The 27,749-nt window shown below is 45.9% G+C and overlaps 1 long non-coding RNA gene across 1 annotated transcript; it reads left to right on the top strand.

The window, feature by feature from the left end:
* The first annotated feature begins 1,204 nt into the window (after positions 1–1,204).
* Positions 1,205–19,554, top strand: LOC142296457 (uncharacterized). The gene is made up of 3 exons (XR_012751637.1): positions 1,205–1,428; positions 6,003–6,081; positions 18,099–19,554. It is a non-coding gene; the product is annotated as an uncharacterized LOC142296457 (long non-coding RNA).
* The last annotated feature ends 8,195 nt before the right edge of the window (positions 19,555–27,749 follow it).

Here is a 27,749-nt window from a genome sequence, read left to right as displayed (position 1 = left end):
AATCTGTGTAACCTCATAAGCAAGAGAGGCTTCCTTAGGTGGACGCCGACTCTTTCCTGAACAATCGGTCCTGGCCTCTGTCTTCCATAAGTCCCTAAATAATTTGGAGCCCCAACTTATAATAATTGGATGGAGCAAATCCTCAACCACACCCACATCAGGGCACTCCAGTTGCTTGGCCATCTGAATTATTACTCTATTCTTTAGTGGTCCCATGCACATAGCTACCTTGTATTTTCCTACCGACCATAAAATGAAGATTGGATATGAGTCTCACTAAGGTCAGCCGTTTCCAGACACTATTGTCCCATTCAATTCCACGTAGCACTCCTGTGGCCACATACCAGATGGATAGCCTATACTGCAGGTAGGACATATGTAAGGCGAACCCCATTGCCCCTTGCTATAGTCCACCTGTTCGAATTAGGAATCCTCCCCCTTGTGGGCAACTATTCCTCTAAGGGCCTCCACCCTTTTTTGGGCAACCACCCCTTTATGGGACTCCACCCCCTTTCAGGCAACCATCCCTTTATCGGACTCCACCCCCTTTCGGGCAACCATCCCTTTATGGGACTCCCTTACAGTGTCTTTACACCCCAGTTCACACAGTTTGCAGTCATCTCCCTGGGCTCCCTGTGTCTGTACTGACCCCAGAAGGGAGTTTATCAACTGGTTCACTGCTGTCACATCACTGCACACAGTTAGCTCCTGCGGTCCACACACAAGAAACCGGTACAGCACCTCCATAGCGTCCATTTGAGCTCCCTCCATGCTGAAATGAGAAGACAAACAGGAGGGGCGCTCCAATAGGTAATACCAAGTGGTCTAAAGAGGGGGAGGGTTAGAGTACCACTAACCTTTCCAGGTTGTACCGCCCGTACAACCAGGATCTCCAGCCTGTGGTGTATCACTGCTCACCAAGCAGGGCCCAGCAATTCCTAGCTGGCCTGGAACCTCCGGTCGCTGGTCTCCCCTTCTCTTCACAGAATCTATCTTTTCCGATTACTAATGCAGTTGGCACTCATGGATTTATCTTTATGCCCCCTTGAGAATAATTATCTGTGTGCTGTCTGGACTCGAACGCGGAGTCCTGCTTGCCTTGATACTTTGTGCTCGTACCTAACTGTTCCCCTTGACTATATGTGCTGCGCTTGAGCAGCCTGTGCTGAGAGGAGGGACGCCTCCTCTGTTGGGAGGGACGCCTCCTAACGTGCACGGCTCGCACGTGCACATCATGATGTGTTTTCACATTCTATTTCCTGTCTGTGTGCACATGGCTATTGCATCGTCATGTGCTCATGGATACTTCTGGTTTTCGTCTGTGTGGGCGTTGCTGTGCCATGTGTGACTGTTCACCTCTCCATCAGCAGACCGCTGGGGTGCCCAGTGGCTGCAGGCAGCTGTAATCAATTGAGCGGCAACAGGCAGGTAATCATCTGACTATTACCTGTGTATATATATATGCTTATTATGGGTCTTGTGTTACATACCTCCCCTGACGAAGCTGCTAGTCAGCGCAACGCGTTGGGCCATTTCCCTGACCCCACTCCTGCTCCTTGTATGATTCATGCAGAACCTCTTTAACTGCGCCGGGCCCGGCTGGTAATTGCGCTTTTTTGCGCCCATGCTGCATGCATGATTGACTTACATGTTCAGGTTATTTCTCCTTTACATTTGACTCATATGCACTGTGTATGGGCGCAGTGCCTCCTTGCCCTGCTTGTGTGTATAATCTTGCCTGCCTAGGCATCCCTGGCACCCTGGCCATAGATCACTAAAAACAACCAGTGTGACTGGCGACCTCTGTTTATATGATTGCAGTGGAACGTCCTGGCTGGGACTTGCTGTTCCACACACTTCATTTCTAGCTATATGTTTTTATGCAACCATATTTTGCTATATTTATCTACATTGCTTTGAATACGTTGCTTAGGCAGCATTGTAGGGGCCGGGTTATACATCATTGACATGGGCGCAGTTTTTAGTCATGATATAATTGTATGACTATCTATTTGAGGACTCCATCTACACTATATATACCACTCAGGCATTAAGTGTCATATTGGTTATTTGTCCTTATTGTTGATTAAGAGGGTATTCTTTGCATGCTATATATTGCTGACTGTGTTATCATATGGAATGTCATTTATTTCTATGGGAGCATCAGTGTGGTCAGATGTTATATGTGTATTTTAAAGGTTTTTATGATGTCCTTGTCTGTCCCCCCCCTTTTTTGACCCAATAAAATTTATTATATTCAAGATTAGACGATTCTGATGTGCGCCTTCATATATGTGTGCCTTCTTCTTCTTTTTGCTTGCATTCTCAGTTTACACATAGGCTGCACTCAAATGTGTTGATTTTGGGCTGTGCATCCCTATTTTCCCTATTACACTGGTCTCCCACTGAGGCAGCACGGAACCCCACAGACCTGCCGATCCACCGCCAGCTGCTTCAGTGCGCAGACAAAATTTTCGTGGACCCGCCGATCCACCGCAAACCGCTTGTATCCACAGGAATACGTCCTAGGCTGTTGCCCTTAGCAACCAGGCTGTATTGCCTGCTTTCTCCACCATAATGTGACAATGTGGGCCCCGAGGGTATGGGGGACCATGCGTCAGGTAGCGGGATTAAAGCACGCTGGAGCAATTTGTCACTTTAACATCCCATATGGTTTATTAACAGCTCCATAAACTATACTAGGTCACATAACATAAGGATGCCGTTCCTTGGATTTCTCCTCAAAGACCAATACATAATATAAAGTCCAAACACTGTTGGATTTCCACACAGGTGTCCCTGACCCTTGGTCCCAGCAAATACTCACATTGCAGAGCACCAACGCTTCTGCAAAACATACCGGCCATTTATAATACAGGCGGTTGATGCCTCACAGGGGTTATTAGCATATTGCATCCGATGCTCTTGCATCGGATGCCATACGCTCGTGTGAGTCCAGCCTTAGGCACACTACCTGCTAACTTCTCTGATGTCTGTGATCAACCCAGGCAGACTGATATCTGTGTCGACCCACAGACTTGTAGTTCTGAGGCAGGCTAGCAAGAGTTAATCTCTGATGTGCTGCTTGTTAGTCTCGTCTGATCACATGCTGAGGGGGAGCTAGACACATTCGCTCCCATCCTATATATGCTGGCTGGCCACTTCCTTTAATACCAGCTATTGCTTCTCTTTACTGGTCTGGTGAGGTGTTGTTATCCAGACTTACTGGTGGTTGTAGTATTTTGTTCCTGTGAGCAGTTGTGGTGTTAAGTTAACTCTTATTGTCTTTTTGCTGCTGCCTTACTTCTCTTGTTTTTCTCCTTAGTTTCTTACAGTTTGTTCCTGTAAGTTTGCAGCGTGTTGGAGTTTTGTTTTTTCCCTATGTGTCTTAGTCTGTGTTGCCATTACACTCCTGCCCCTTCCTTCCCTGGGGGGGGTTAAAAGTTTAATTCTGGTCAGGACTATAATAAGGCATCGGACTTCAGCATCTCCACCATTGGGGGTAATCTGGAGGTTAGGGGTAGCCTAAGGTTGCCTAGTGTGGGGGACAGTATAGGAGCCCCCTGTCCTTCGCTATCCTACAGTCACATTGTGATAGTGTGCATTTATAATACTAGATAATGACCCCCTCCACGCTCCATGCATGGTAGGTCTATTTGTGATTGTTTGATCTATACTTTACACCTGTGCTGCCCTCACCTTCATCATGGGGGTCTGCTGCATTCCTCTAGTGCTTTGGTATTGTGATCAGGTGTTGGTATGGAAGGCCTACTTTTTTCTGTAATGCACTAGCATAAGTTACAGTATTGGATATTTTGTAAAAGGAACAACACAGTGTAAGTAGAAATCAGATTACATTTCTTAATTTCTTCAAATTGTATTTGAATATTCAAGCTATAGGTATAGTAAATCAGCCAAAAACCAATAGGGTACTAATGTGACCCCATGTTATAGTAAGTTTGCTTCATACAATGCCTGAGAGATAAGGAAAATAAAGGGAACCAATCATCAGGCTTTTCGTATATAAGCTAAAGCCAGTGCTATACTGGTACTATCAGGCAGATTATCTACATACCTGTAGTGGTCAGCTCGGCTGTTTAGGCTTTCAAATCCAACAAAGTAAAGTTTAAAAAATCGGCAGCTGCTTGAGTGGCAGCTGCAATGGAGCAGATAATATCTCTGATAAAGAACTTTGGAAAAATGGGACGTAAGATGTCTCTCAAAGTATATATCTTGGATGCTCATCTTGACAAATTCATGGAAAACATGGGGGCTTACCCAGAAGAGCAAGAGAAGCGCTTTCATCAGGATATAAAAGACTTTGAACGACGCTACCAAGGAGACAGTATAATGAGAACATGATGGAAGACTATATTTGGTGGTTGATTCATGAAAGTAATTTGCAGTATAATCGTAAATCAACAAAAGCTGCTCACTTCTAAACCACTCTTGCTCATCTTGGCCAATATTCAATGCATATACAATGTTTTTGTAACTGTATCAACAAAATAAATGATGAACATTTTCGATTTCCCTATGCCAATACGTAAAATTGAATATTTCATTGTCTTGGTCACAAAAGTAAAGTCTATAATTAATTAAATAGTTTCTCTTGACTATTTAGGCACATGAGTAACTGGAATATAGCACTTAAAAGCTTGAGACAAAAATTGTGTTACAGTGTAATTTTCAAAATATTTAAAAAAAGTTCATCTGAAAATTGCGACGTGCATTTGTATTCAGCCCCCTGTAATCTGATACCCCTGAATAAAATCCTGAATAACAAATTGCCTACAGAAGTCATATATTAAGTACATTGAGTCCACCTGTGTGTATTTTATTCTTAGTATAACTACAGCTGTTCTGTGAAGACCTCAGAGGTTTGTTTCATGGGCTACGAATACTTTTTCAAGACACTGTATTTATATAGGATGCGATATATGTACATTTTGAAATAACATAGAAGGAAAAGTGCACAGCACTGCTTACCCTTTCAAGAGGTAGTGAGATGATCTCGTTTCACCACTAAGCAGTGTGGTTGTTGCTTTGTGACATCGGGCACAATCCTGAAAAGATTCCTGGTATGATGGAAGCTGCTGTCTCAACCGTGGTGCTATTGCCCAGACGAAGCCATCAATTCATAGAAAATAAAGGAGCGGGCAGCACTCTGCAGGTAGCTTCAGACAGCTTTATTTTTCAATGCTGACAGGTGTAACAGACATGAGGGAGTGGAGGGAGGGGAGCACAAGGACGACGGTACCGTTTCGCACCTCTAGGGGTGCTTTCACGGGTCCATACCCGGGTCCATCCTGTCAGCATCGAAAAATAAAGCTGTCTGAAGCTACCTGCAGAGTGCTGCCCGCTCCTTTATTTTCTATGGATATATGTACATTTAACCTCATTTTGGAAATGACCTTTAGATATAAAAATTCAATGTCTTTATTATCAAAATGACCATAAAATACCTTGATGTCTCTTAATTCTGAAAGCAGAAAAATAAAATGAAATGTGAACAGTGGTTAATTGAATTGTAAAGCTAAAGACCAGAGTATTGGATGCTACAGAGAGCAGAGTGGGTGTGCGGACAAAAGGATTGACTGTAAGGGATAAAAAGCCCTAGGCTCTAAGCTTTAAGTAAAGCATTTTGTGGCAGATAATGTTGGGAAAATAAAAGCCTATTGTGGAACAAAAATATTCTGCCATCATTTATTTAATACTGTCGGATCTCATTTTACTGACAAATTCATAGAACTGACTATGAAATATTCAAGACAAAAAAAAAAATCTGAAATGTAGAAAGCGGGACATTTCTGTGAGAATAAAATATTTACGATCACCAAATCCTCTTTATGACGATGCCTCTGTTCTGGTGTGATAGCTCTTCTGCATTCCCTGGAATTCCTTTGGAATTAAAACTGACGTTCAGAATTTGAAATCACTCACAATTTTTTTAAAAACAGACAGTTTCATGCATATACTGTATTGTTTTCTTCCCCTTGCAGATTTGGTGCAGAAATTATAATTATTTCTAGATGGTTCTGTATGTGAAGAGAGTGATTGAAGATGGAGACATTGAGGATGGTAATATACCCTTTTGGGATCTTTGTTTTGTTTCTCTCCTCTCTCCCTTCCCCACAAATGAGGTTATATGATCTATTTGTATTGGATCGTATTTCTGAGTCTAAAGATATGCATTGTTCATTATTGCAGCACTATTGTTTGTCTCATATGATCCATATACAGTATACATATTCATTGTAGTGTGTGTCCCTTTAATATACACAAATATTAGAGGATCATGTAGTTCCAATGATACTGTCATATTATCTGCTATATTATCATTCCTATATTTTACATGGTGCTGGGACTGAACAATGCAATTTTTGGGGGCACTCCAGAGGTTAATGTGGTCACTGCGGCCAAATGTTGTTTTATCTGTATTCACAGATTGCTGCCTAATCCTGGATTGGCTAGTGGTAACACATGCGCCATCTGGATAGCTTAGATAGGTGATGAAGAGGAACCTGCGGGGCTGCACGTCTCCTCCGCAGGAGAACGCAGCTGCCTGTGCCCACGATCAGGGTTCAGTGCGCTGCAGTCTCCTGCTGTTTTTTCCCTACGCAGGACGCATTCAGCTGCAGCAAATAATTGATATACTGCAGTCTGGAAAGACGCTCCGCAGGTCAGTGTTTGCTGCAGAAAAAACAAGCACAGTGGGCACGGGATTTCTAGAAATACCTCCACTGTGCTTGTACTGTACAATGCAGCGTTTTAGACACAGCAAAAACAAGCTACGTTCAAAATGCTGCAAATACTGATCGTGGGCACGCAGCCTTAAACAATGTGATCAGCAGTGCTGAAAAGGATTGGATGTGGGCGTGATAGATTGCAAAATGGGTGTGGTTAGGGGGCATGTCTTAAAATTGCCGCGGCGCGCTAAATGTTGGGATAACATCAAAAACGCAAGTCAAAAACACAGCAGAAAAAATATTTCCATACTATTTCTGATGACTTTGTTTCCTTTTATAGGTCAATCTCAAATTTGGATTTTTCTTTTAAATTTCGCCTAGGAGGTCAGCTCCTCAAAGTGTCGTCTTCACTGTTGAAAGGGATATTAGTGTTTTGTATACTGTGATCATGGTCCTCGTGTATAAATATACTGGGATAATGATTAAAATCCCTTTCAGTGATGATACAGTACATAAATAATAAAAACTATGTCATACCGTAGGAACGGGGTTTGAACACAGTTATGTCAAGAATAATAAATATAGCAATATAACAGCTAATGAGTAAGGACCACAATGATTTCTCAGAATAGTCATCACAAACGCAGCATGGACACAGAGAACTCACCTAATAGAGGTAATGAGCAGAATGTTACAGTACATAGATTATGAATGCCGTAAAATCATAGATAAGCACAACATGCACACAAGGTCAGAGATCAGAAATGTAGTAATGTCACAGTACAGAAATTATAAACACAGCATCATACTACAAGTAGAATGCACACAGTGATGTCACGCTACAGAGATAATGGCCAGAAATTCTTAGTACGGTAAGTATTAATGGTACAACATTTACTGACCACTTTTCAGAAGCATGTGACCCAATCACTACTCTCTCAATGCCCCTATTCATCATTCATATTCATTCTTTTTTGCCTTGTATTATTTGTTGCCATTTTTTGCAACAAATTTTCAAAGTGGCGCTAGCAGTTCATAGTTTTTACGCAAAGTAAAAAATGCTTTTTAATTTTGCTGTTAACCTTTTTTGTAACTTTTTAGCACAAAAAGTGACGTTTCACAAAATGGAGTAAACATTGCACAAAAAATGTATCCCACTCAGAAGCGTCTCATACAGCCAAATCAGATCTCATGCTTTGCATCGATGAGGGGTAACACCCCGAAACACTGTCAGAAAATACAGATTCTGGTTTGGCTTTTATCCTAAGTCATGTGGCAAGGCTTGCTAAAGGGTTGATATTGACATTTAGGATTGCTTCTTCCAATATGTAGCAGTAGAGTTCAAGTCCTCTTCCTCTATAAAGAGGCAATATTCATATGGCACACGTAAAATAACTTCAGGGTTGACTCAGAAATGGTGCCATGTTTTAAAAAAATTTGGAATTGACAAATCAGATGAAAACATATAGAAAAATGGCGAACATAGAAAAAGAAACAAACAGGCAAACATAAAATGGAGTTTAAAAAAATACACATTTTAAAAGAAGAATAAGGTGCAATGAAAAACAGGAGAAAAATACAAAAAAAAGAAGCAAAAACAAGAAAAGGAAAAAGGAATGATGAATCGGCAAATAAAAGGTCACAAATAAAGGACACAAGTTGAGCAGCAGCTATATAAAACCACCTACCAAAGACAGACACCATTATTGCAACCTGTGCAGCTGCACAAGGCCCCAAGGGATAAAGGGGTCCACGTCTACCTCCAAGGCAGTTGGAATTGTGCATTATGATGAGCTATTTGACTACAAAAGTCTTATAAATCGTTTTTGCACATGGACCCTATTCTGTCTAAGACCGCCCTTGAAGCTATGTGTTTCCCGATTGACAGTCATTAAAGGGAATCTATCAGCAGGTTTTTGTTACCTGATCTAAGAGCAGCATGATGTAGGCAAAGATATCCTGAATCTAACAATCTATCACTTTGAGAACTGGGTACAAACGGTTCTGATATAATCAAAGATTTTATTTTTCGTATGTAGCAGAGCCCATACAGCTGCCCCTCCCCACACCAGGCTTTCAGTGTACATTTTCATAGACAGAAGCTGCTAATCACAGAAGTGGACAGAATCGGAATTCAGCTCACATGCTCCTCAGTCAGAATAATGATAAAGCAAGAAAGCTTAAACTAATGACCCCATCACACACAACGAGATTGCTAACGAGATTGTTGCTGAGTCACAGTTTCTGTGACGCAGCAACGATCTCCCCAGCGATCTTGTTATGTGTGACACCTACCAGCGATCAGGCCCCTGCTGTGAGGTTGCTAGTCATTGCCGAATGGTCCAGACCATTTTCTTCACAGGCGATGTCCTGCTGGGCAGGACACATCGCTATGTTTGACGCCTACCAACAACCTCCTAACATGGTCCCAACGCCCGCCGAGATCGTTATACAGGTCGCTGATCATTACTGCGTCATTGGTAAGGTCTGACTGTGTGATATTTCACCAGCGACTTACCAGCAATCCTTATCAGCGATCCTTATCAGGTCGTATCGTTGTCGGGATCGCTGGTAAGTCGTTGTGTGTGACTGGGCCTTAACATTGCAGGAAAACAGAAACACAGTTTGAGATAAGAGATACAGGACTGTAATCTGAATATTAACCCTTACAGTATGCTGTTTTCAGATTACATGGCAAAAACTTGCTGACAGATTCCCTTTAGGCTATGTGTCCATGGTAGAATATTGCTGCGGATTTTTCTGCATGAAAATCCGCGACTTTCGCGGCAAATCCGCACCTTTTTTTTGCCGCGGATTTACCGCGGAATTGCCGCGGATTTTGATGCGGATTTTTTATTTTTTTTTCCCCATTCTATAGCCAAAATCCGGATCAAAATCCGCAACAATAATTGACATGCTGCAGATTTTTCCGGATCAAAATCCGCAGCAAATCCGCCGCGGAAAAATCCGCAGCATGGACACAGCATTTTCAAAATGCCATAGAAATGGCTGGGAAGTGCCGCTGCTGCAGATTTTTGGAAAATCTGCGGCTTTTCCGCGAGAAATCCGCGCATTTTCCGCAGCGTGGACACATGGCCTTAAAGAGCCTGTTTACACTGGCTGACAGGCCTTCAGATGCATACTGAGCGATCAATGATAGATTGCTCAGCGCACATAGGCGGCCAGTGTTCTTGGCAGTTTCCTATTTACATAGGACAATGCGCTGGCAAGAATGATGATATTTTGGGCAAACTGATATGCTCGATTGTCGAGTGATCAGTATTTGTAAGCCAAACCAAGGAGTGAATAAAAAATATGGTGCCCGTATTTCTACTATACTTTGGGGATTGTTCCACTTTTGATTTTTGCATACAAATACTGTTGTAAAATATTAACCAAATACTGAACGTTCGAAAGTGGCCAAACATGGAAACCCAAACTTTATACATTTCTGGATGAACTGAGTGGGAGCTCAATATTTGCTAAAATTTTGGAGGTACATAACATTTTTCTTTGGTTAAAATTTTTCGGCTAAAGATGACTTTTTCAGTGATACCTTTTTGGTATATGACTTTGTGAACACTTATAATCTATATTTATAACCTGTATTATGTCTGTAATGAGCTGTAGAGTTAATGGAGCTATATAAATGAGTAAAATAAATAAATAAATAAATATACTGTCATTATGGTGAAAAGGCTACATTTTTTTGTTTGTGCATTGTATTTATGTTTTTTAAAGTGTTTACTGTATGGGATAACTAATGTAAAAGTTTTAGGGTTTGGATCGTTCTGTGCGCAGTGACACCAGATATGTGTACTTTTCATTTCAGTTTTTACATTAAGCCTGCATTTTTAGTGGAGAAATATTTTTTAAGTGCAATTTTGTGTTTGTGTTTTTTACATTTTCACAAATTTTATTTTTTAATTTAGTCCCACTGATTTGTGTAGCTTTCAATCTCATTACTGGTCTAATATACCGTAATACTGTGGTACATCTGTGGTAGTACACCTCAGACCTGTCAGTCTTAGGTGCTCTTTACATGTGCGCATTAAAAATGCACGTGTGGCCCGTTCCATTGTATCCATCCATGTGTAATGTGCGTGACACGTACTAAAAAGAAAACGCATGACACTGAAATGAATAGTTTTTATGTGTTAAAGATGTAAAAAAATGGATGGATGGATTGATAGATACCGTAGACAGATAGATGATAGATAGCTATGAATAAGAGGAAAAAATATATCGGCACATCCAACGTAAAATAATTTCTTTCTTTATTTTCACATAGTATTAAAAAAGTCCATCCATATTCAGAAGACCCTGACGAGTTTCCGACGCAAAAGAGCGTCCTTAATCATAGGCCTATGATTAAGGACGCTTTTTTGCGTCGGAAACGCGTCAGGGTCTTCTGAATATGGATGGACTTTTTTAATACTATGTGAAAATAAAGAAAGAAATTATTTTACATTGGATGTGGTGATATTTTTTCCTCTTATTCAAGTTATAATCCACCTGGCGAACTTCATATGGTTGCACTCCATGGATGTGTGGTGACCTATTCCATTGGGCGTGTCAAGCTTTCCTCCACTTCGTCTGTTGATAGATATATATATAGATTTTACAGTTATTAAGCAAATAAATAATTAAAAGAAAAAAACTAAGTGGGGTCCACCCTATATTTGATAAACAGCAAATGTACAGCAGACAGCTGCAGGTTGATATTATCGGGCTGGGAGGGTCCATGATTAGTCCTCTCTTCCCAGCCTAAAATTACTAGCCTGCAGCCACCCCAGGAGTGACACATCACATTAGATGCACGAATTCTGGCACTTTGCTTTGGCTCTTCCCGACTGCCCTGGTGCGTTGGCAATTGATATAATGGAAGTTGTGGTTGATGTCAAATGTGTAATGTCAGTTGGCATCAAGCCCTGGTCTTAGTAATGAATAGGCATCTATCAGACACCCCCATTACTAACACAACAAGTAAAAAGAAAAAACACACACAAATAGTTTATTCGATGAAATACTCCCCGACTATTTTCCTGGTTGACCAAGTTATTAAAAAAAAAAGATGAGTGGGTGGGAGACTTCTGGGACACTCTGCGATCAGGGCTCAGCTTCGCCATCAGTCCCTTGGCAGTCAATGTAGTGGAGGTTGAGCATGAGACTCGTTCTATGCTTTCAGGGCCCTATTCTTAGGGTTGTGGAGGATCCCAGAGGTCAGACAGCCAGTGATAATCTGATATTTTGAGTATAACTGTTTAAAACGTGAACGTATGTTTATCATTGTATTAGGCTGCAGAGACAAGATAGTAGCTAGCATTCACAAATCATGTCACAATTCCATATTCTAAACCTGATAGGTTGAAGTGTTTCTGTCATGTCTTCTTCGGTACTTGTCCATTGTTGAGATTAGTAGTATGGTTTTTGCTGCCTGTGAGTCCTGCCTTTCCAGATCAAACATGAAAGCAAAAGCAGGACGCAGGCTTTCTTTGTGAGATCTGGCCGTATTTAAGAAGCTTTTTACATGTAAACAGTGACTGAAATAATAGATAACTATAGATTCATGCTCGGCCTCTCTATTTCACACTGCATAGAAAAACTGTAATCATTAACCCTATTGGTTATTATCAAAGTTATATAAATGGCAGATAATTTACAACATACCATCAAGATCACATCAGCTTCATTGTCAAACACTGGAGTTCAAAGACCTTCATCTGGTTAACTCATTTATTACTGGGCAATTTTCCACTTTTGCATGTATTATAATCCTACCCCTCGTCTAAGAACCATAACGTCTTTATTTTTTCTTAGGTCTTGCTTTTTTTGTGATATGAGTTTTCATTTTAAATAATCGTAATTATTTTTCCATATATTGCACTAGAAAATGGGAAATATATTCCAATTTGGTGAAAAAATTAATTCCTGTATTGTTTTGTTTGTTTTTTTAAAGCCTGCTTTACACGTTGCAATTTCGCATACGATATCGTATGCGATTTGCAATGCCCACATCGTATGTGCAGCACGTTCAATTTGTTGAATGTGCTGCACAAACGATTAACCCCCACCACACATACTTACTGTCACGCTCCCCGGGTCCCCTGCTCTGCTCCCCGGCTCACCTGCCACGCTCCCCGCTCTCCAGCCTCCATTGCCTGCACTTCCCAGGCCTCCTGGTCCCCGCTCCCGGCGCCCGTCGGCTTCCCAGCCCCAGCCCGGCTCTGCTGCTTCCTCCTCACAGCTTCCTGCTCTGGCTTCTGGCACCCGGGCCGCGCGCATGCACATTAGGGCGCGCGCGCGGTCATTGACCCTTTCTTAAAGGGCCAGCGTCCACTGACAGGAAATGAAGCACACAGGTACAGGGTGTAAAGGGGTTTAGTGTCCAAGTGGGCGGGGCCTGTTCTTCGTGTTTCCCAAGCTAGGAGTCAGGTCTCCTTGTGTTCCTGTGAGATACTCACCTCTCTCTCTTCTAGAGCCGATCCTGCCTTGCCATCCGTTCCTGCCGAATCCCGAACCCCGAACGCTGTCTATCTGCCATCCTGACAGTCCGTACCATCTCTGATCCCTGCGGTGACCCGTCATCTCGCTCCAACGGTTCCGGACTCCGCCTGACATCATCTCGGCTTCCGAACCTGAGCTCCGTCACCTGGACTACCATCAGTGACTCCGTGGTCCCAGGGACTTCTCCATTATACTCGTGTGCACGGACTGTCCTGCTATCTGTAGTGCTCAAGCTACCGGACCCCTTACCATCATCAAGGAGTTCGGCCCAGTGGATCCACCTCCTGGGTCTGCCCGTCCACCTGGCCCTAACAGTAAGAACAGGCCATGGATCCCGCTGCAGCACTAGCAGCCTTACAGGAGGAACTCACACGCCAGCGTGAGACTCAGACCCGCATGCTGCAATTCATGTCTTCTGTGGACGCCCGCCTGAACACGCTACAAGCGTCAGTTACATCTTCAGCATCTCGGGCTTCCACTAGTCAATCCACGGCTCCAGCTCCCGTGGCAGCCTCTTCGGATGCTTCCAGACTTCGTTTGGCCTCACCACCCCGGTACGCCGGAGATCCCAAGACCTGCAGGGGATTCCTAAACCAATGCTCCCTCCATTTCACGCAGCTGCCACATTTGTTTGCCTCCGATCAAGCCAAGGTCGCCTTCATCATGTCCCATCTAGAGGGTGAGGCACTGGCGTGGATGAACCCCTTGTGGGAAAGGGAGGATCCTGTGACCACGAACATCCAGGAGTTCCTGCAGGCTTTTCGTGGCACCTTTGACGAGCCCGGACGCGCCTCTGCGTCTGCCTCATCTCTTCTCCGGTTACGTCAGGGGACTCTGACGGTGGGTCAATACGCCATCCGTTTTCGCACCTTGGCTTCGGAACTCGGGTGGAACAACGAGGCCCTAACCGCCGCCTTCTGGGAAGGACTCTCGGGCCGAATTAAAGATGAGCTGGCTGGTCGTGACGTACCGTCCACCCTGGATGCCCTGATTATCCTAACGACTCGAGTGGACATTCGCTTTCAGGAGCGATCCAAAGAGCTGTCCCGTGAGAGACGTCCGGTACGGCATTCCTCTCCTCCGCAGAAGCCCGCCGTACTCCAGTCAACGGCATCTGGTGTCTCCGTCCACGAGCCCATGCAGATCGACCGTGTGCGGCAGTCTGAACAACGTCAAGCAGAGCGGCTCGCCAAGGGTCTCTGCGGAGAGGGCACACACCTGCTACGCTCCTGTCCAGAGAGGCCGGGAAACTCCAAAGCCTAGGGTTGGTAGGAGAGGCCACCCTAGGTGCTGGGACTCTCTCAGACCCGGTTACATGGACTGTGCAAGTGACAACGGGAGAGACGCGGTTCACGGCTGAGGCGTACCTCGATTCTGGGGCAGCAGGCAATTTCATCCAGCAGGCCACGGTGGACAAGTACCAGGTGCCTGTTACTCCACTCGACAAACCCCTCGTGATAGCCTCTGTGGATGGGAGACCCCTCTCTGACACCATCTCCTGGATCACCAGGCCGGTCGAACTGCGTATCGGTGTCCTGCACACCGAGAACATCGCTCTCTACGTCCTCCCACACATGTCCCATCAAATCCTGCTGGGACTTCCCTGGTTACGGACACACGAACCATCAGTCAGCTGGGGCACTGGTGAAATCACCCGATGGGGCTCTTCTTGCCATGAGAACTGTCTGAAGACCATACAACCCATCCGACGACCTCCGGTTCCAGAGTCCCTACCGGGACTGCCCTCGGCCTATTGGTCCTTCGTGGACGTCTTTGATAAAAAGGAGTCAGAGGTACTTCCGCCACATCGTCCTTACGATTGTGCCATCGACCTGCTCCCGGGAACTACACCACCTCGAGGACGGATATATCCACTGTCTCCAGCCGAAACAAGGGCTGTCTACTTACATCACAGAGAGCCTGACAAGGGGATTCATTCGGAGATCCTCCTCTCCTGCTGGAGCAGGCTTCTTCTTCGTTAAGAAGAAAGAGGGCGACTTACGCCCATGCATAGACTACCGGGGATTGAACCAAATCACCGTGAAAAATAAGTACCCCCTGCCGCTCATCCCCGAATTGTTTGATCGGCTTAGAGGTGCTCGTGTGTTCACCAAGTTGGATCTTCGGGGTGCCTACAACCTGGTCCGCATCCGCTCTGGGGACGAATGGAAGACCGCGTTCAACACTCGCGATGGGCACTATGAATACTGCGTGATGACCTTCGGCCTGTGTAACGCACCAGCAGTCTTTCAAGAATTGGTGAACGACGTGTTCCGGGACCTTCTCTACGTCTGTGTGGTGGTGTATCTGGATGATATCCTTGTCTTCTCTCCGGACCTCCAGACCCACAGAGAGAACGTGCAGCTGGTTCTACAAAGACTGAGAGAGAATCGTCTGTATGCCAAGTACGAGAAGTGTGTCTTTGAGCAGTCTTCTCTCCCCTTCCTGAGTTACCTCATCTCCGATACCGGACTACAGATGGATCCAAAGAAGGTCTCCTCCATTCTCAACTGGCCTCCTCCTTCTGGACTGAAGGCAATCCAACGCTTTCTGGGATTCGCCAACTATTACCGCCAGTTCATCCCTCACTTCTCTGCTCTGACTGCTCCTCTCTCCGCCTTGACCAAGAAGGGGGCTAATCCAAAGGACTGGTCACCTGCGGCCGACGCCGCGTTTGGCTCTCTGAAGCGGGCATTTGCCTCCTCTCCTGTACTCCACCGTCCGGAGTTAAACCGCCAGTTCACCTTGGAGGTGGATGCCTCCTCCTCGGGAGCCGGAGCAGTGCTCATGCAGAAGTCCTCCTCCGGGAAGATGGTGACTTGCGGTTTCTTCTCCAAGAGCTTCTCAGCGCCTGAACGCAACTACACCATCAGTGACCGAGAGCTATTGGCAGTCAAACTGGCTCTGGAGGAATGGCGCTACCTTCTGGAAGGAGCAGTGTACCCCGTTATTATTTACACGGACCACAACAACCTGGAATACCTGCGGTCTGCTCAGCGACTGAACCCACGGCAAGTCAGGTGGTCCTTGTTCTTTGCCAGATTCGATTTCCAGCTCCATTTCCGACCCGCGGACAAGAATGTACGCGCTGATGCTTTGTCCAGGTCTTTCATGCCCATGGAGCAGGAGGAGGAGACATCCCAACCCATCATCTGTCCTAGTAAAATCATTTCGGTGGCTCCTGTCACCCTGGCCCAGATACCGCCCGGGAAGACCTATGTCTCTGAGACTGACAGGCAAAAAGTGTTACACTGGGGCCATGCCTCGAAAACAGCCGGTCATGCTGGTCAGAAGAGAACTTGGAGTGCGATTGTACGTCATTACTGGTGGCCATCCCTTCGCACGGACGTCACCTCTTTTGTCTCTGCCTGCTCCTCTTGTGCCAGGAACAAGACGCCCAAACACCTGCCATATGGCCGTCTTCTGCCTCTGCCTATACCCTCAGTTCCGTGGCAACACATTGCGATGGACTTTATTACGGACTTGCCATTGTCCTCCGGACACACAGTCATATGGGTCGTGGTGGATCGGTTCTCTAAAATGGCTCATTTCGTCCCTATGGCTGGACTGCCCTCTGCCCAGGAACTCGCGGACGCCTATATACATCACATCTTCCGCTTGCATGGCTTTCCATCACACATTGTGTCCGACAGAGGAACTCAGTTCACCTCCCGCTTCTGGAGGGCTCTCTGCAAACATCTGGGAGTGACTCTGGACTTTTCTTCAGCCTACCATCCTCAGTCGAACGGCCAAGTGGAACGGGTCAATCAGATCTTGACCTCCTTCTTACGTCACTACGTCAACGCCCATCATGACGACTGGTCCACGCTTCTTCCTTGGGCTGAATTCTCCCATAACCACCACGTCAGTGAGTCCTCCTCCAGCTCTCCCTTCCATGTCGTTTACGGACTTCAGCCTACCGTCCCATTGCCTGTATCCTCTTCCTCGGATGTCCCTGCTGCTGATGCTGTAGCCCGTGACTTTACAACCATTTGGGACTCTGTTAAGGCGTCCCTTGGACGTGCTTCCCTGCGGATGAAGAGACACGCAGACAAGAGACGTCTGGACCCTCCGTGTTTCTCTCCTGGAGATCTCGTCTGGCTTGCTTCCAAGTACGTCCGATTGAAGCTACCATCCTACAAGCTGGGACCTCGCTACATCAGGCCGTTTAAAGTCCTCAGCAAGATCAATGAGGTCTCCTACAAGCTACAGCTCCCGGCCACGATGAGGATACCCAATTCCTTCCACGTCTCCCTGCTCAAGCCGGTTGTCCTTGGTCCCTTCTCCGCTGCTGCCAGTTCGGCTCCTCCTCCTATTGCAGATGACTACATCTATGCGGTAAGGGATATCGTGGCCATGAAGACCGTACGGGGTCGACAGTTCTTCCTGGTGGACTGGGCAGGGTATGGTCCTGAGGATAGGTCCTGGGAGCCCCGGGAGAATGTGGGCACTCCTCTGATCCGTGCCTTCCTGTCCCGGTTGCGGGGAGGGGGGCGTGGGGGGGGTACTGTCACGCTCCCTGGGTCCCCTGCTCTGCTCCCCGGCTCACCTGCCACGCTCCCCGCTCTCCAGCCTCCATTGCCTGCACTTCCCAGGCCTCCTGGTCCCCGCTCCCGGCGCCCGTCGGCTTCCCAGCCCCAGCCCGGCTCTGCTGCTTCCTCCTCACAGCTTCCTGCTCTGGCTTCTGGCACCCGGGCCGCGCGCATGCGCATTAGGGCGCGCGCGCGGTCATTGACCCTTTCTTAAAGGGCCAGCGTCCACTGACAGGAAATGAAGCACACAGGTACAGGGTATAAAGGGGTTTAGTGTCCAAGTGGGCGGGGCCTGTTCTTCATGTTTCCCAAGCTAGGAGTCAGGTCTCCTTGTGTTCCTGTGAGATACTCACCTCTCTCTCTCTTCTAGAGCCGATCCTGCCTTGCCATCCGGTCCTGCCGAATCCCGAACCCCGAACGCTGTCTATCTGCCATCCTGACAGTCCGTACCATCTCTGATCCCTGCGGTGACCCATCATCTCGCTCCAACGGTTCCGGACTCCACCTGACATCATTTCGGCTTCCGAACCTGAGCTCCGTCACCTGGACTACCATCAGTGACTCCGTGGTCCCAGGGACTTCTCCATTATACTCGTGTGCATGGACTGTCCTGCTATCTGTAGTGCTCCAGCTACCGGACCCCTTACCATCATCAAGGAGTTCAGCCCAGTGGATCCACCTCCTGGGTCTGCCCGTCCACCTGTCCCTAACACTTACTTTCCATACGACCTCGATGTGGGCGGTGAATGTCCACTTCCTAAAGTGGGAGGGACGTTTGGCGCGGCAACCGGCCAATAGAAGTGGAGGGGCGGAACTGAGCGGGACGTAAACATCCCGCCCACCTCCTTCTTTCTGCATTGTGGGCCGGGAGCCGCAGGAGGCAGGTGAGATCTGTTCATCGTTCCCGGGGTGTCACACACTGCGATGTGTGCTACCCCTGGTACGATGAACAATCTGACGTTCAATTCGTCAGGAATGAACGACATGCATGCGATGAACAGTTTTTCGTTCAATCGCAATTGCACGTCGCTGTCACACGTTACAACATACCTTACGATGCCGGATGTGCGTCACTTACGACGTGACCCCGCCGACACATCGTAAGATATCTTGTAGCGTGTAAAGCAGGCTTTAGGGAGAAATTTGTTAAAAATGATTCTCTGGATCAGTACAATTACAGCAAAATCAAGGTTGTAGAGGTTTCTTTGTTTTTTAAAAAATAACTAAACTTTTATTTTTTTATTTTTAATAATTTTTTTCCAGCATGCAAAGGGATGAAAATTTGCAAAATACTTTATTGGTAAATTTGTAAAAATAAATTGAATGGAGATTACTTAAATCCCTATTTCTCTGCAATCTATTTGCTTTCCTTTAGCTGCATTAATATCAAAATGTACTTATTTGGAGTACAAATGATGGCAGTGAAAGGGTCAGCTCAACATTTGTGTCTTACTAATTCTGGGGATCAACTGCTGTAGGAGATTGTTCTGAATAGCACAAAACGCAGACGAAAAGACGGGTTCTGACCCCTTCACTGCCATCATCTCATCTGTACTCCTAATGAGCATGTTCAGATATAAATGCTGACGATAGCAGGCAAGTAGACTGAAGAAAGCAGGCATTTTATTTTTTTTATAAGGAAAGAAGACGAACCCACTAAGTGAGATTTGCTATTTTTTATAGATTTCCATGCAGGACAAAATTATAAAAAAAGTTTACTCTTTAAATGGTGAAAAAAATTAGAAAATTTACAAAAGAAAATCTAGTCTGTATCGATATGTCCTGATACCTGTAATGTTTTCATTTTTCCATTGATGCAATGGTATGAGGGCTTTTTTTGTGTGAACTCTTGTGTATCATATTGAGGTACATATGATGTATTAATTGTTTTTTTATTGCAGTACAAATAAAAATTGGTAGCCTCCTATCAAGACCAGTTTCACTGGAGTTAGCAATCAGTAACCTATTGGAACCCCGTGATTGGGAACGGGAGGGAGATAGGCACACAAAACTGGACGCCCTAGATTGCGTGCTGTAAATGTTGCCGCCAGAGCTCATGAAGGGGTTACAGCTGCAATCACACTTTAGCTTAGATCGCTGCAGTTAGAGAGGAATGCTGAGTGTGTCACAAGCGTAGTCCGATCCATATACTGACCAACACATAGAATGTAACAATACGTCCTATTTTGTGAAGCAGTTAATACTCTGCAGTATGGCAGACAAACAATAATAGTAATGCTGAGCTGTAGATAGGATTTTTTTAACCTGGAGCAAAGGTTCAGTTTTCTGCCTTTAGCCCGGTCACTAAGGCACAGTGGCTGGTTGACTTCTCACCTAGCACTCAGTACCTGGGGCACAAGCTCAGGATGCCTCTCTGCCTCCTGCTGCCCTGTGTACTAATACATCTTTTTCAGTTGAATCCTATTTTATACTGTAGATGTAGAAGAAATGCACAGTGTCCTGATAGTTCTGGTATATTCTACGCAAGCTATGTCATGACCTGCTTGACTCATTTGTAAAACTTTTACTTCCATCTCATGAAAATATCTACTTTAAACAGATTATTGTGTTCCTGTACTTGATTCAGTACATGATAGCTTTGGAAAGCATTCTGAACCTGTGCAAATCAAGCACACAGTGTTAGATATGTAATCCCGGTAATGCACATTGACGCTTTCACGCCATGACCATTTTCCATTTTTGTGCTTTAGGTGTTTTCCTCCCTTTCTTCTACGATGGCTTGTCTTTTTCAGGACGATTTGACATTTTAAAAGGCACCATTCATTTTATCATATAGTGTACTGGAAAATATAATTCCAATTGATGTAAAATTACAAAAAAGTGCAATTTTATAATAGTTTTTTTTAATTTTTTTATTTACCATGTTCCCTATATGATAAAACTTACCTAGCAATATGATTCCCCAGGTCAGTACAAATTTGTAGATACCAAACATGTATAGTTTTGTTTTCTTTAAGGCTTCTTTCACACTACGTTTTTTTAACATGCGTCATGAACGTTTTTTAACGCAAAAACGGATCCAGTGCAAATGCATTTTCATTTCAATGCATTTGCAATGGACTCGCGTCAACATGCGTTCACATGCGTTTGCGTGCGTTATAGTGAGGATCCAGCGACTTTCAGTTTTTTAACTTTTTTCAAAAACGCTACTTGTAGCGTTTTTGAGCTGCGTCCAAATACTGTTGTTCACTGGATCCTGACTATATACTGCATGCAAACGCATGTGAATGCTGGCATGCTGATAGACAGGATCCTGCTTGCTCTACTGAGCATGCCCAGAAACCAGCCATGGCGTGATCAGTCTCTCTCTCCCCCTCCCTCTCTCTCCCCCCTCTCTCTCCTCTCTCTCCCCGGCCTGAGAGCAGCGGACGCTCATAACCAAGGTAAATATTGGGTAACCAAGCAAAGCGCTTCTCTTAGTTACCTGATGTTTACCTTGGTTACGTGTGCAGGGAGCAGGCAGCCCGGCTCCTAGCAGCTATAGACGCTCGTAACCAAGGTAAATATCGGGTATCCAAGAAAAGCACTTTGCTTAGTTACCCGATGTTTACCTTGGTTACCAGCGTCTGCAGCTGTCAGATGCCGGCTCCCAGTCTATCATGTTCAGTTCCCCTCACTCCCGATCACATGACTTCAATGCCCGCCCATAAACTTCAAGTGGCAGGATCCTGCAAAATAACACATGCGTTTGCATGTGTTTTTCTTTGTAAAAACAGGATCCACTTTTACAGCAAAAAAACGTTCATGACGCATGCTAAAAAAAGTAGTGTGAAAGCAGCCTAAGTGGTGAAAAAAATTTCCGAAATTTGTAAAAAATAAAAAAGGCTGCTTTTGTTGCCATTTTCTTAGACTGGTAATGTTCTCATTTTTTGGGATCTTGGGCTTTGTGAGGGTTTATTTTTTGTACCCTAAGCTATTATTTTAGGTAGATGCAATGTTTTGATCACCTCTAATTGCATATTATTTCAATATTGCAGGAACCAAAAAAAAAAATAAATCTGCCATTTTTATTTTTTTTTTCATTACGCTGTTTACCAACTAATTGATTTTATATTTTCATAGATCGGACATTTCTGAAGGCAGCAATACTAAATAAGTGTATTTTTTATTGCTTTATTATCAATGGGGCAAAAGGGGGGTGATTTAAACAGTTTATATATATTTTTAAAAATTTGTTTTAAAACTTTTTATTGTATTCATTAGTCCTCTTAGGGGACTTGAAGCAGCGATCGTCAATTGTGTTGTACAAATAGTGCAGCAGCACTCCTCTGTATAGCAGAAATCACAATTTCCTATGAACGGCGTTCACAGGAAGATCGTAATGGCAGACGGTCTGTAATGACAAACCATCGGCGCCCCGTAATGATGTCAAGTGAGCGCCGATGGGAGCGAGGAATGTTAAATCTTGCTTTCAGAGATTGATGGCGAGATTTAACTAGTTAACAGCCATGATTCACACGTGGCTGTTGGAAGCACATGACACCTGATTAAATCAGCTATCATGTGACCGGAAAGTTGTGTGGTTCAGCACGCAAGCCCGCAACAACGCAAGGGACATGACATATGATGTAAATATATGTCATATGTCGTGAAGGGATTAAATTATATTGTTATGTTGTTGCTTTGTGATAGCCCTGAAGCTGAAATTAGCAAAACTCAAACAAAAATATAGTGATATATATTTCCTAATGAAAACTAATGCCACAAGTGTGTCGTTGCATGAGGTGATCTCGGTGGGATCTGAGATCAGAATGTTACAGCGCATTGTGGATCACAGATCTGCTTTAAACCCGCAACACACATCCGTTTTTTTTGTACGTGTGCGGTACGTATTTGCACGTATCGGAGACACAGAGACACGGAGACCCATGTTATTCAATGGTAGATGGCACACACACGTAAAATCACACGGAACGTGTGTCCGTGTGGTAAGTACGTGTGTGCGCTTTTCTACACGGACATGTCCGTTTTTGGCCGGCAGCACGCAGGCACGGACCCGCTTTAGTCTATGGGTCCGTGCCTGCACGGACCGCACACGGAGTATGTCCGTGTTCAGCACATATCGTCCGTGTCCGTTTTTCATCACAAAATCTGAAACACTTGTTTCCAATCTATCAGGTCAATTGAAAGCAAACAACAACACCAGGATCTCATGATGAATGATTAAAATCGTTAATTCGGTAAGAATGCGGGCCTTTAAAAACGGACAGCACACGGTCAGCACACATACGTATTTTATGTCAATGCGGACATTCCACACGCACACACGGCTCGCATACGCCATCACACGGATGCCATACGTACCGGAGAAACGCCACTAAAAAACGGAACACGGACCCGAAAAACGTACTGTAAGACACGTACGTTTTTTTTGCGGAAGTGTGTTTTAGGCCTTAATGACCGCTTGTTATTTACCTTGAGTTGCACTGTATTTAATTCTATCCAGTACTGAATAGGTTAAAGTTAACTTCTATCCTATAGTAAGTTGACTCGCCCACCCCAGGGCTATGGGACACCCGGTGCCGGGCCGGACTAGTCCGAGGGTAGTCAGTGGTGGCGGGGCCCGACTCCGTGGCCCTGGTGGGTGTCAGTAAATATGGCTGGTGACTTGGGAGCAATTAAAGTATTTGTTTCGTGACGCCACCTGTGGTTTGCGGCTATTAAGCCGCCGCTGCTGTGTGAGGCCTCCAGGGTGATGATATGGCAGCAATGGTGGTACTGCTCCCCACAGGTGGAGTGGTGCCCCGGGGACACTGTTGGTGCTCGTGAAAGTCTATGGTGTTGTGTGGATAACACGGTGCAGAGCCGACAGGCAGTGAAAGAAACAGGCACAAACAGTAGTCTCTTTACCTTCTCCTCTTTTACTTGGCAGCAGTTTAGTCCAGGGAGACCGTCACAGATGGTAAAGATGGTCCGGCCGGCCTGGAAGTGCCTGGGGGTGATCTTTGGCCAGTTGAGTATGAGGCCTACTCCCTAATCTTTCTTTTCTTCTATAGGACCCTGCACTCTGAATTTAGAAAAGGCCCTCCTGCTGCTGGGACCAGTGGTTCGTCCCTTTTTCTGTGTGGTAGACTGCGCAGGCCCTCGCTGGTGCTTCTCTGCTGGAGTCCACACCGGGCCCTGGGGATGCAGCTGTACCTTCAGATTGCTGATGGGCCAGGGAGCTTGCAGCTCTCCTGCCCTCCGGATTCGGCTACCAGGGAAGGATTTTATACCCTGGCAACCACAGACTCCGATGTCCGAGTCTCTTCTGTGCCTCTCTGCACTTCTTGCTTCACTGGGCCAAGCTATTCCAGCTCTAGGCCCCAGTTCCACAAGGCAGCACTACTCTGCGTCTGTTCTCTTTGCTTCCTTTCTACAGACTGAACACTACTTCCTCCCTCAGGTCAGACTTAAGGAATGCTCCCTGGAATTCCAGGTTCAGAGCTCCCCCTGCTGGCCGGAGGGAGAACTGCGTTGGATGTTAAACTTACTGGCCAATAGATCTCCCAATTACCTCCAGGCTCAGCATTAACCCTTTGGGAGGGCAATGCTGTTGTAGCGACCAGGTCCTGGGGCGCCACACTCCCCCTTAGTTAAATTCAGTACTCCCGGACTGTAGAAACAAAACATAACATGTTAGAACATTTCATCCCATTATGGGAGGTGCATTACTTAAACGTTACAAACTTAAACACTACTATAAGAGTCCAGTGTGGCTCCCTGCCGGGTGTCCATTACACTGCTCCATGGGGGACCCGCCGCGATCAAACCCCCAACGTAGGCTCTGGGCGTGCGTCAGAGCATTGATGACCCCACTCTATACACGCCGGACGGGTTTTTCTTCAGGGGTGTTGAGCACACTGGTGCTAACTATGTACAATTAGAGTGTTGGCCACCCATAGTCCAGTGGCCCAATTGTCCATTTACTTAATCACCTAAAACAAAACATTACATACAAGACATTTTCACATAACTATTTACACTCTGTTAGGTATTTTACTTTCTATGTTCTATACCTTGGAGGGGGCTGTCCCCGAGTGCTACGTTGGGACCGGCGTAGCTCTGGGGTTTGTCCCTGACTACTTGGAGTGTCTGCCCCCCCCCGTGTTATTGGTAGGCCTAACCCTGACAGGGATGCATGTTGGTTGCCTACGGGGTCTCAGATTCGCCAAGGGTACGGCAGGTTCACCACTGGCAGGGGGTTGAGCCTCCTGTTCTACTGCTGGCGTGTCATCTTGTGTTGGAGCGGATGGTTCTTTAGGTGGATCTGGAACCTCTTCTGTTTCTGGCTCGACCAACTGCGGGAACGTCAAGACTGGTACCACTATGGCATTGTTTATTCGGGTCCAAGTTTTGGGGAATTTTCCAAGGATTGTTTGGATCATCTCTTCCTCTTTTTCTTGACCTTGGGGACTTTCTTGTACTTCTTCTACTTCTTTTTGGGTTCTGCACCGTTCAGGGCACGCTTTCAGGCGGTCTCGAGAAACTGCTTGATAGGTCTTGCCTTCATCTTTGCTTATGAGGCATACCTTACTATTGTCAAAGTTGGAGGGAATAATGGTGTAGGGTTCATTCTCCCACTGATCATCTAATTTATGCGCCCTCCGCTTTTTCTTGAGGACCTGTTCTCCAGGTGCTAAGGGAGTTGCTGGGGCTGTTTGATTGTAGTTCTGCTCTTGTCTCGTTCTTGCTTGGGACAGGCTCCTTTCTATGCATTCCTGGACCTTGCGGTACTGCTGTTGTCGCTCTGTATCCCAATCTTCTATCTCCTGAACCGCTTCAGGTGACACAGTCCACATCTCAAAGTCTACAGGTAACTTGCCAGGTCTTGCTCACATCAGGTAAGCAGGGCTGCAGTTGGTCGAATTTACTGGGATATGGTTGTACAGGTCTACCAGATCTGGTAACTTCTCTGGCCATTGGTTTCTTTCTTCCAGAGGTAGAGTCTTCAGCATATCAATAACCACATGGTTCATCTTCTCGCACAATCCATTGGTTTGGGGGTGGTACGGTGTTGTTCGGATTTTCTTACAACCGTACATGTTACAGAACTCTTGGAACACTTCGGCCTCGAATGCAGGACCTTGATCAGTCAGTACCCTTTCCGGATAACCGTGAGGCCGACAAAAGTATGCCTGGAATGCTCTAGCTGCTGTTCTGGTTGTCTGGTCCTTCACAGGCACTACTACCAGGAAACGAGAGTAATGGTCCACAATGGTGAGGGCGTACACATAGCCTGACCGGCTTGGTGTTAACTTCACGTGGTCCAGGGCCACCAACTCCAGGGGCTGCTTCGTGACAATTGGCTGTAGGGGAGACCTCTGGCTGGCATCATCCTTCCGCCTCAGGTTACACGGACCACAGTCTCGGCACCACTTCTCGATCATCTTTCTCATGTGCACCCAGTAGAACCGATCGCGGAGTAGGGTCTCCAACTTCTTCCACCCGAAGTGTCCTGCTTTATCATGGTAAGCTGATAGGACCATTGGAGCATCCCTCTGTGGGACCACTATCTGCCAGACGAGTTCATTCGTTCGCCAGTTGACATATCTCTTGCAGAGCTTACCTTGGTAGGTGAACAGTCGCCCCCTCTCCTTCCACAACTGCTGGGCTTCTTGTGGAGCGTCTGGACCGAGATGGGTCTCAGCTTGTGCTAGCTTTTCTTTGACCAATCGCACGGCCGGGTCACCATTCTGTGTCTCTTCCCAATTATGGTGGAGTAATGGGTTGACCGAGACCTCGTGCTGGCTCGAGCGCTTCACTCCTACAGCATGCTCACACTGGGAAACACCTTGGTGATGGAAAGCCGGTAACTCTATCTCTTCGAGTTCATCCAGGTCTTCTCCAGACTCGGGTAAGTGAGGCATTCTGGACAGCGCATCAGCATTGTTATTCTTCTTGCCAGCCCGGTACTTGATGGTAAAGTCAAAGTTAGACAGCCGGGCCATCCATCGCTGTTCCAAAGCACCTAACTTGGCTGTTGCCAGATGTGTCAACGGATTGTTGTCCGTGAAGATGGTGAACTTGGCCGATGCCAGATAGTGCTTGAAGCGTTCAGTCACTGCCCAAACAATAGCGAGGAACTCCAGCTTGAAGGAACTGTAGTTTTCTGGATTCCTTTCTGTGGGCCGAAGCTTCCTACTGGCGTAAGCTATCACCTTCTCTCTGCCTCTTTGCACCTGGGACAGAACTGCTCCCAGTCCCACGTTGCTGGTGTCTGTATACAGTACAAACGGCTGGCTGTAGTCAGGGTAGGCCAGAATTTCTTCTCCCGTGAGAGCCCCTTTCAGCCGGACAAAAGATGTTTCTATTTGGCTGTTCCATTCAAATGGAGGGCTCTGCTTCTTAGCCTGCTTTGGCTGGCCCACCAGGAGATCTTGAAGAGGTGCTGCTATCTTTGTGAAACCATCAATGAACCTTCGGTAGTAGCCCACCAGCCCAATGAACTGCCGCACCTCCTTCACCGTGGTGGGTCTTGGCCAGTCCTTGATTACGGTGACTTTCTCCGGATCAGGTGCCACACTTTCTGCGCTGACCACTTGACCCAGGTACTGTACCTTTGGCTTCAAGAGGTGACATTTGGATGGCTTTATCTTCAGGCCATACCCCGACAGGGACTCAAACACTTCTGCTAAGTGCCTCAGGTGATCTTCGTAGGTCTTGGAGTAGACTATGACGTCATCCAGGTACAATAGCACGGTTTCAAAGTTGTGATGGCCCAAGCAGCACTCCATCAATCTCTGAAATGTCCCTGGGGCATTGCAGAGCCTGAACGGCATACAATTGAACTCGCAGAGACCCATTGGTGTCGTGAATGCAGTCTTCTCTTTGTCCGCCTCTGCCATGGGAACCTGCCAATACCCACTGGTGAGATCCAGGGTGGAGAAATAATTAGCTGATTTTAAGGCTGTTAGTGACTCCTCTATTCTGGGTAGTGGATAAGCATCTTTATGTGTAATGCGGTTAATTTGTCTGTAATCTACGCACATTCTCATTGTACCATCTTTTTTCTTTACGA

This window comes from Anomaloglossus baeobatrachus, chromosome 1 (genome assembly GCF_048569485.1).
Source record: "Anomaloglossus baeobatrachus isolate aAnoBae1 chromosome 1, aAnoBae1.hap1, whole genome shotgun sequence".
Classification (NCBI taxonomy): Eukaryota; Metazoa; Chordata; class Amphibia; order Anura; family Aromobatidae; genus Anomaloglossus; species Anomaloglossus baeobatrachus.
Note: the sequence above shows the minus strand (reverse complement) of the source record. Positions and strands in the feature narration are given on the sequence as shown.